Genomic DNA, 10,042 nt, shown 5'->3' on the forward strand with positions numbered 1-10,042 from the left:
GGACACACACACACACACACATGCATACTGAAAGTCTCTGCCTGCCCGCTGTTTCAACATCTCTGCTGTGTAAATCTTGTCTTCTCACTCAACAGTGAAATGGTCAAAAAGACAAACGTCACACCCAGAAAGCAGTTAGGTGTTTAAATCAACATTCTTACATATTTTCCTATAACTCAATATTAAGAATTGATTGAGAGAAGTAATCTAGGCACAACAAATACTGTATTGACAGTTTTTGTATAAATGATAGAGATTTAACAGGGCAGAAGACATATCCCTGACTGGAACTGAACGAGACAAGAAAAGGGAGAGGCTTTCCTCACACAGCTTCCGTCCCATTTTTAAAAGTTTATGTACTTTTATATATTGTGCAGTGAAGTTTCATGACATTTTCTTATGAATGCATTAATAAAACTAATAAAAAAACCTTTCTACTAATAGGCTGAATTCTTGGGTTTTCTATTGCATTTAAACACCATGAGGTGCACATTTGGAAAATCATTTCTCAAAATAGAGGGGTTGATTTATATTATACATAATCATAAAATAAATGCCATATTTAAAATTAAACTTATCAGAATGACATTGTAAATGGATTTAATAATTATTTTGTGAATGTTGAGCCATTGGATTAGTTTATTGATAAACAAAATATTTTAAGTAGCAGTCAGTATGGGTTTAGAGCTAACAATTCCACATCAATGACACTCATGGACTTAATAGAGCAAAAACAACAGCTGTTGATCAGAAACAGTACTGTGCTAGTGTTTATGTTGACTTGAATAAAGCTTTTGACACCAATGACCACACCATTCTATTTGAAAAATTGAACAAATATAGTATTAGAGGACCAGCACTACAGTGGGTGTCTAGTTCTTTAAAGGATAGGAAACAGTTTGTACAAATTAATGATACAAGATCTGAATTAAGTAGTATTACATGTGGGGTTCCTCAGGGTTCTGTATTGGACAGAAGTTGTTTATTTTATACGTAAATGATCTGGTAAATGTGTCAGGGTTGTTCAAATGTGTTTTATTTTCAGACGACACTACATTTTTTTGTTTTGGTAAAAACAACAGATGTTGGAAATGATGCAGATAGAATTAGCTAAAATACAAACCTGGTTTAAACTTAATAAATTATAATTAAATTTAGATAAGACTAATTATTTGATATTTAGTAATAGAAAGAAAACAACTGATGTTCCATTTAGAATTGATGGTATTGAGATCTGTAGAGTCAGTGAGGTGAAGTTTTTGGGAGTCATCATAGATGAAAAGCTGACATGTAGACTTTATATAGATCATTTAAGAACAAAAATAGCCAAGTTCATTGCAGTATTATACAAAGTAAAGGATTTTTTTTAATGATAAAGATCTGTTTATATTATATAATGCAATAATTGTTCCACACTTGATCTACTGTATTGATGTTTGGGGGAAAATCATGCAAAACAATAACAAACCCAATTTTTGTTTTACAAAAAAGAGCTGTAATAATTATCACCAGAAAGCATTATTATTACCCATCAAATTCATTTTTCTATTAGTTGAAGTTATTGAAATTTAATGATTTGGTTGATTATGGTATGTGTCATGTATAGGGCTCATAAAAACATATTACCTTCAAACATTCAATGAGAGAGTTGTTATAATCTCAAGGGGATAGAGATGTCTGTTAAACCCAAATTTAGAGCCAGCTTAAAGGAACGGAGTACTTCAGCCCAGCATATAAGATTATAAAGATGACATTAAAATTGCCAGATCAGTGAATTTATTTAAGAGAACGATAAAGATTAAATTGCTGGAGAAATATGTAAATGTATGAATTGTTGTTCAAGGAGTTAAACCTTTGTTATTATAATTTTTTGTAAACTAAAGATTATTTTTGATTGAATGGAGAAAAATTTATTTATTTTAAAAAAGGGGCAGATATAAGATTTTTTTCTTCTGCGACCTTTCATTTAATTTATGATTTGTATTTTTGTTGTTTGTTGAATTTATGTTGTTGTTTTTAAAGAAATTAATAAACTAACTGAAAAAATGCACCTACTCCATAAAAAGCTAAACTTGATTTTTTTCTAACCTCAGCAGATTAATTTTAGCACTAATCAGATTATTTTTATAGTTGTAGTACCAGATTCTGCCGCACAGCGAGAAGGGGCGCTGCAGGCGGTATTTCTTGTTTCAGTGCGAGATTTAAAACAACTGAAAAAATCCATTTAACACRAGGATGTATAACTCCGACTTTTGTTTGTAGGTATTTGTGTCACTTTAGAGCACCTTTCCCGGACGTGACAACAACACAAGTAACCAACTATTAAAACCTTTTATCGGTTAAAACACGCGCAACAAAAATGGGCAAACGTAATAAGGTGAGTAAGCCAACAAAAGTGCGTTTAATTAATAAATTAGCTAAGGAAGGCTTTACCTGTACACAGAAATGTGGCACAGCTACAATTCTTGTGATTATATCTCTATTACGTTTTATTATTCGAATTGATTTATTGTTTGCTAGCTTTGTTAAGGAGGGAGTGTTCAAGAAGTTGAACGAGTGGAAAACGTGCGCTCGCTTGTTCTGTGAATGAGTGAGCGCTCTTGTCGGAACATAGACGATCTTGTGGCTTCTGGTTTCTGACAGGAGAAGGGGGGAGCAGGTGGGGAGGAGAGCGGATGGATCGGTGGACCACAGTTTGCTGTTGCAGCGGCTGAGATAGGAGGAGGAGGAGGAGGGGGTTAGGGGGGACGGACGGACACACCAGCCGGGCACAGTCCCTCCAACAAACACCTTCACCTCATCATTTCCAGCAGCATCACTGACAGGAACAACGAATCTCAGAAAACGGTGAGCGTGAACATCCTTTTTTTTCACCCTCCTTTCTTTGAAGATGTCTGCTCTTCCTCTTTATTATAATGGGAATATTGCTGCAGTGAAAATTTCTACCAGGTGTCCTTTGTTTTGCTGCATTTTAATAATCATGATCTATAATGATCAGGTGTACATGACAGGTGTACAAAAATGGACGCGGATTGTCGTTTTTTTYCTTCTTTTTTCTCTTTTTTAATCTGGATGAAAGATGGTTGCAGGCTGTTCATTCTCTGTGCTGCACGCGCTGCATCTTGAGGAGCCACCATCAAAGCCAGCAGAAGGAGGCAGAGCAGCAGTGTGCTGTACTGAATGGATTTTTTTTCTCCCCCCTTCCTTCCTCGGTGCAGCAGGTTTTGTTCTGCCGGATGGTGGCAGACAGACAGGCCTTTTTGTGAGTGATGTTGCCGGCTGGAGCTCCCCACCTCTGAGGATGTCATTTCAAGTGTTTCCCCTTCAGAGAAACTCATTAAAGCCAACATGCATTTGCTCTCATCAAATTTGCAGCTATTATAGATGCGCAGATCTATCAATGTCCTCACAAAAGACTCAAGCTTTCATTAAACATTTTTTGTATTTTTCAGCTGAAAATAAATGAAAATTTATTTTACATGTGGTATAATTTGGTAGAAAAAAGAAGAAATGTGATTTACTTACATTCTAGGGCCTGGTTCATCATGTTCTTATTAGAGGAAGCCTTATTCTAAGGGTTTAGCTGACAAATAGAGCAAACTTACAGGCGTCAGAATGCACAGGTTGCGGTGGAAAAAAAGTAAAAATATAAATAATTTTCCCCCCATAAATTATATTTTTAAACACACTGTCTAGTGATACCAGTAACTAAAACAGTAAATAATATTTGTAATTTACCTTTAATTTGAAGGTTTCTATCAGGTATGTCTCATGCAATAATCTTTTTAATTCTAATCCCATAAGTTTCATGAACTCGGGCAGAGCTTTGGTGCATTCTTCTCAGCCGTCTCCTTCTTACTCCTTGAGGAAAAAATTGTTTTAGAACATTTTATTTCACTTTTTGCCCACAGGTTCTGTTATCACAATTTATTTTCCTAAATCCCATTTGAACAACCAACTTTTGGCCAGGTTTGTGCTGCGTTTTGGCACTCAGGTCATCACGACTGCTTCTGCTGATCTCTGATCCGTCAGCTCTGAGCCATCGCTCACAGCAGATGTGGTGTCACCATCTCTGCTTCTCCTCTTCTGTTCGTCTGGGCCTCATTAGGCGAGAAGCCGGTTGAGGGGGTTGATGCATTTTACGTGGATGCAATTTTAAGACGTGGATGATTGATGATTTTTGTTAGCATTTAGCTACTGTTCTGCTTTTTACCAGCTGTTAAGCTCGCTTTAGCTTCACCAAATCAGCTYAGCTTCAGCAAAATTGAGCAAACTGATTCAGAAAATGTGACTTCTTTAGGATTTTTGCTCACGTTGCTGAAACTGTTGGAGCTGCAKCCAAACGAACACAATTAGCATCAAACATCCTTGGGGTTAATAGCACCCTGCAGCGATGATGGGGCGTTTGGTGGTCAAGAGAAGGGGTGTGTGTGTGTGTTTGTGGGGCGGGGGTAAACAGTCTCAATTTGCCCTCTGGCTCGCAGCTGAACAGTTTTCATTACATGATTATTTGGTGTGCGTTAAAAACGAACACGATGAGGCGAAAATTGATGAGCTGGATAACACCGATGAATATTAGTAAGAGCAGATGCTGTTGTTCCTGTCTTCCCTTCAAGACAGATGGTTTTTAATCGTATTTTTTTTTTTCAATGGTTGTGGTTGTTTTGGATGGAGAATGGGAACTCTTACATTGCGCCACAAGGACTCCGGTAAATCATGCTGTGTGAGTTTTTGAATTAAGCAAAACTGTAACTCATCCTGGTGCTTTGCTGCCTCAGTAGGTCTTGTTTTTATAATCGACTCACAAGATGAGTGCTTTAAGACGGGAAATGAAAGAATAAACAAAAACGGAGAGAACTGCTGAAATGTATATTTTTGCAAAAGCTGCAATGTGTGTTAAAAAGTCAATAAGGTTACTTATTATTAGATTTTAACTCTTTTTACCCATTTTGTTTGCATAGAGCGCCAGCAAGAGTTGTTTGTGTAGATCAGGTGGGCAGATGGGAGGGTGGCGGGGTAGAGCTGAAGACTTGCCAGACTGGTAGAAGCTGTCACTTGCGAAGTGTGAAAACATGTCAGCATGTCTGGCGAAATGACTGATTTGGTGTTATTATGCTGAAACATATACAGGAGAATATTCTCTGCWTCTGCTAAAAATCTATTTTRGCTTGCTTGGTTCTGATTGTACCAAAGCAAATAKAATCTTTACAGTATGGACCTTGTTCCCAAAGAAATGATATTTTTTATATAAGGGAAAAGTTGTCAGTATTCCCATATACACACATTGTAATTCTTTGAGCTCATTCTTAAAGGAAACAAAAGAATCATGTTTAAATCTCAGGGATGGGAGCTTAATTCATTGTGCATCARGCTTACAAAGTGATATAAACCTCATCCTCCAGAATCTTTGTCACAGCTTTAAAATGATTAGTGAGGATTTGGGTCACAGGAACCTCTTTTAGGCAGCATCACATGACGGCTGGGAACCAACCACAAAGATTATTAAAGATGTTTTTAACAGGATTAAATGTAACCTGTTAGTTTTTATAGTGGGAATGAAAAAAAAAACTTCAGATGATTTCTACAGATTATGTGTTGCTTCTTAAAGATGTGATTCTTGTCTCGTTTATTGTCGACCATCTGCTAATCGTCAGTATAACGGCACGCAGAAGGGAAACTGCACTTTTAAGTTTAATTGGGCGTTTGTTTCCTCCGTCCTCCTCGTTTGACCCCAGAAAGAAGGCTGTTAAAAAGCCATCTTGTCTTCCTTGGCTTGAACTGAAAGAATGCCTTTGTAGGAGGGAACAGGCCGTGCAGACAGCAGATGAGGAGAACGAARACCAGAAGCGGTTCTCAGGGTGGAGGAGCCATCCATCAGCCTAAAATGAGTCTGTTTACTGATAAACTAATTAAAGACTGTTCCTGATGTTGGTGACTGCCTCAGACAGGAAGTGTCCAATCCAGTCCTCATGGGCCGCCATGCTGTATGTTGTAGAGATTTCTCTGCCACAACACAACTGATTTGAAAGAATGAATGATGAACAGGCTTCTGTAGAACTTGAAGAGATGATTCAGTTGATGAATCAGGTGTGTTGGAGCAGAGAAACGAGTAAAATCTGCAGGATAGAAAACGTCTGTCTACAACAATCCATGGTCTGCAGTTAATAAGGATGCAACATAGCACCTACCAAGATGGTGGCACAACATAGGCTTCACTTGACCATTCTCTTCCTATTTCAATTGCCTATATGCCACGGACATYCGGCCCAGCATTGGATGCCACTCTCAACACTTCCGGTTCACGGTCAACACAGTGTTAGCGAAAGATTTATTCACCTGACAACGACTCTTAATGATCTCCACAGTACAGAATTAACATATTACATGTACCAACATTAACACAGGAGACATACAGGTTCAGCCAAGTGGAAAAAAAATCACTCCAAAGTGGATTAAAGCTATAAAAACAAAGGAAAGACATTCCTGTTTATGGTTCCAGAATTTAGCCCTTTTCACTATTCCGTGGCTGCTTGTTCCGTGAATTTTTCACTTAGAGCTGTGACACTTATATTTTTTGAAACAGCAGAGTCTGGGCTTTGGTTTGGATCATTTTCCCCGACKTTATTGAACTGAAAACGTAATGATTATCAGGCGRAGGTTCTGCTGCTCTAGGTGCTCGTGGGGAAGGTGGGGCGCTCGCCACTCTTTAGTCTACGCTGTAATATACACTCTAACAAGTTTTTACTTTTGCATAAAACTCATGACAAAGTTGCATAAAAACATTTCATATAACACAAACGCGTGCACACACACACATCTACCTTTGTACCGGTTGCTGTGTTAGCTTCCTGCTAGCTGTCGTGTGGAGGTGGTCTTTCCTCTCCCGGTCTTGGCAGTAAAAGGGGATAAATGTACATTTCCCTTTTGTCACCTCCGTCTTCTCATTTCTGATGCTGACTCTTAAATATCCTCAGGTTAGAAATGCTGATTACAAACGCAAGCGTGAGCTTTTAAAGATAAGTTTTCCTTCTAATGCTATGATCCACTGCTGTCACCTCCTCATCTAGAGGAAAATGGAGAAAAACCAACTACTCGATCGTACCTGCTGCTTAGTGGACACAACGGCACACAACAGAACTCATTTTATACCAGTAGCTCACAGATTCTTCAACTTTTGTGACTTTTTCACAGACTAGTACTAGCAGCTAACGGTAAAAACATAGGCAGTAAGCAGGGAGTGGAAGGGAGGAGCGTGGCAAGAATTTTACCRGAAATATGTCATTAATGACCGTGGCATATAGGCTATTAACTTAGAATATAACAGCCAATGATTGACTGACTTTCATGCAGCTCTATTTGTGATGTTAAAMGTTTTCTCCCTGGCATCTTTGAAAATGTGAGGCACAACCAAATGACTGTAGTTGTAGTCTTTGCTTATGAGCTTTAAGGATGCTGTAGCTGTAAACTGAGCTGACCTGTTGATGACCAAGCTGTAGGATATATGACTTACTGTAGAAAGGAATCATTTCATTAGTCATTACTCTGACTCAGCATTATTTGAGGCTTCTGGATGTCCTCCCTGCATCAGTGGCGTTTCCTGTCAGTGATGTCACACTCTGCCACTCTATCTGTTGTGTCATCTCTGTCGTTCTAACCTTGAAACTGCTGAAATGTTRTTKTTYTTTTCTTTTCATTTTTTTGAGTGGCTGCCWGACTCCATTGTCCAATCAGAGCCATGTTGTGTTAGTCACCTTGACTTTTGGCTACYTGACATAATGCATCCCTGCTTGCTGTCTTAGCACTTTAGTTTATTGCAATTAGACACCAAATGTGAGTCTGTGCAACCATAACAGAGGGTGATTTACGAGTCTTGCAAATACTTCTTTGTAGGATTTCTGCATTTATTAAGCAGAGCTGGGGTTTATTAAGTCTAGGGWCATTTTCTGAACTAATAAATCTCAGCTGCACTGATTGATGCCCATTTAGAAAGGTTAGCATTAGCACCGTCTTTTTGACACATTATGTTGAAATAACCTTTTGTTCTTTTGACACTGCGCCTATAGAAATTTAGTTTTTTTTTATCTTTTTTTTAGTACATGGGAGGATAATTATGTTTTGGGCTTTATTCAATTCAGTTATACTTTATTAATCCCAAAGGAAAATTAAATGTCGTTCGAGCTCATATTATTCTGTTTTTTTAAAGAGTTGTTATAAATACTGATGGCTGTGGGCAGGAAGCAGTCCATCTTACAGATGATCTGAAGAAGCCTCCAAGACACTCTGTTGTAGAATGACAGTCTGATGAAGAGGGTGCTCAKGGTGGTCCATTGTATGGTCAGAAAGCCTGGCAGGGAGACGCTGGAATCAGGGAAATAATCCTGCAGCATTATCTCAGTGACACACGTTATACTGCATTCCTGATACTCTGTTTTGGTTCTTGTTAGGGCTTAGAGTTCATCCAACTTATTCCCCAACAATCTCTCATCATCATGATTGATGGAAGAGATGGTTTGAACTTCTCCTTCTCTCTCCTCTTTGCTTCTGCTCTGCATCTACAGCACCTCCTTTTCAACTCATGGGACTCAGGGCTGTATTTAAGGTATTTGAGCTTTTGAGGTGTTCATAAGCTGCTCCTGGTTGTAACAAATCACCATGTGGCTATGGTTACGCATCATAACAAATGTCCAAAAGCAAAATAGCTGTTAGGCAATATCCTTCCAGTTGCACAGCATCTGATAGCTTTTTTGGATGATTATTCCCTTTGCTATTTTTATCCAGAAAAAGAGGAATTAAAAAAAGTTTCAAAGAATATCTCAGAATGAATGTAACAGAGCTACTCCAACATGCTGCCACCTTGAGTGGTGCAAATCTAGAATAAYATATTATATTTGAAATTGTGTCCTACAAAATGTCAAGCAACTATAATTTCTGGCAAAAACTCTTAAGAATTATGGGATCATAAAGGGTTCCTTTTTATAAAATGCACTCAGGAGTGTCTATTATGTGTTGTTCCTTTTTGCCATTAAAGTAGATGGCAAAAAGTTGAAACATTTAAAATGATTTTGTTTAGTGAACAGCTGAGGATGAAAATCTAAAAGAAAGAATTGATTTTAATGGAAGTAAGCATGTTTTTAAAAATCCAGCTGATATGGTGTTTGCTGTAGAAGTGCCATGAACAGAAGCCTGCTGCATCATAAACCTCGTGACATTATGAAATATGGCACACGGACACTGTTCTGTTCTTTAAATTCTAATTACTCGGTTGCCCGGAGAGCCGCACGCTGCGCGGTGCTGTTTGCACAAGGCTTCTTCACTCGTGTGTCCTCGCAGCATTTTCCCACCATATGCACACTGCTGGTACTGACCCTCATCCCACTCCATCTCTCCTCTACTCTCCGCTCTGATCCATGACTCATAAAGCCAATTTAACCTTTACCCAGCTAAATTTAAGCCAGCACTTTGTTTCTACCCTCTGGCTATGTRCGTCTACTATTTTAACATTTTAACACTTTTTATGGAATGTTGGAGAATATGACTGGACRTGGTTATTATTWGTTTAATTAATTATTTTATTATAAKTATTTAATTTTATATAACAAATTCAGTGTGAATACTGAGTGCTKAATGACGTAATACCTATTAAAGTAGCAGAATTAAGCTTGAAATAATTAGAGCCATTAAAGTGAAAGYAAAARCTAMAATTWACAAAACAGGAGCTAGATGTTAAAATTAGCACAACAGTGGCTAAACRTTAAAAGAAGCAACATATTTGCTGAAAGCAAAGCTGTAGCTAAATATTTAAAGAAGTAAAGCTGTTGTTAAAAGCTACAAATAGTAGAATGGTAGCTAAAAATTGCAAATCTTTGGCTAAAAGGAGGAAAACGCTACTGCTGAGAGTAGGATGACAATAGCTGAAAGCTAAAATAGGCAATACCAAACCTAAAAACTAAAATGATCATTCAATTTAAAAATAAATAAAAAAAATTATTCATTTCATTAAAAAAACAACTATATACAATAACAAAAAATAAACCAAGAAAAT

The 10,042-nt window shown here is 37.7% G+C and overlaps 1 protein-coding gene across 2 annotated transcripts in view; it reads left to right on the forward strand.

Moving 5' to 3' along the window:
* Positions 1 to 2,702: 2,702 nt before the first annotated feature.
* The window catches only part of nrcama (neuronal cell adhesion molecule a), a gene marked incomplete in the record, with an annotated part of 56,556 nt that continues 49,216 nt past the window's right edge, over positions 2,703 to 10,042 (forward strand). For both annotated transcript variants that reach the window (XM_014016964.1, XM_014016965.1), the window contains 1 exon segment: positions 2,703 to 2,847.

The sequence above is a fragment of the Austrofundulus limnaeus genome, unplaced genomic scaffold (assembly GCF_001266775.1).
Source record: "Austrofundulus limnaeus strain Quisiro unplaced genomic scaffold, Austrofundulus_limnaeus-1.0 Scaffold158, whole genome shotgun sequence".
NCBI lineage: Eukaryota > Metazoa > Chordata > Actinopteri > Cyprinodontiformes > Rivulidae > Austrofundulus > Austrofundulus limnaeus.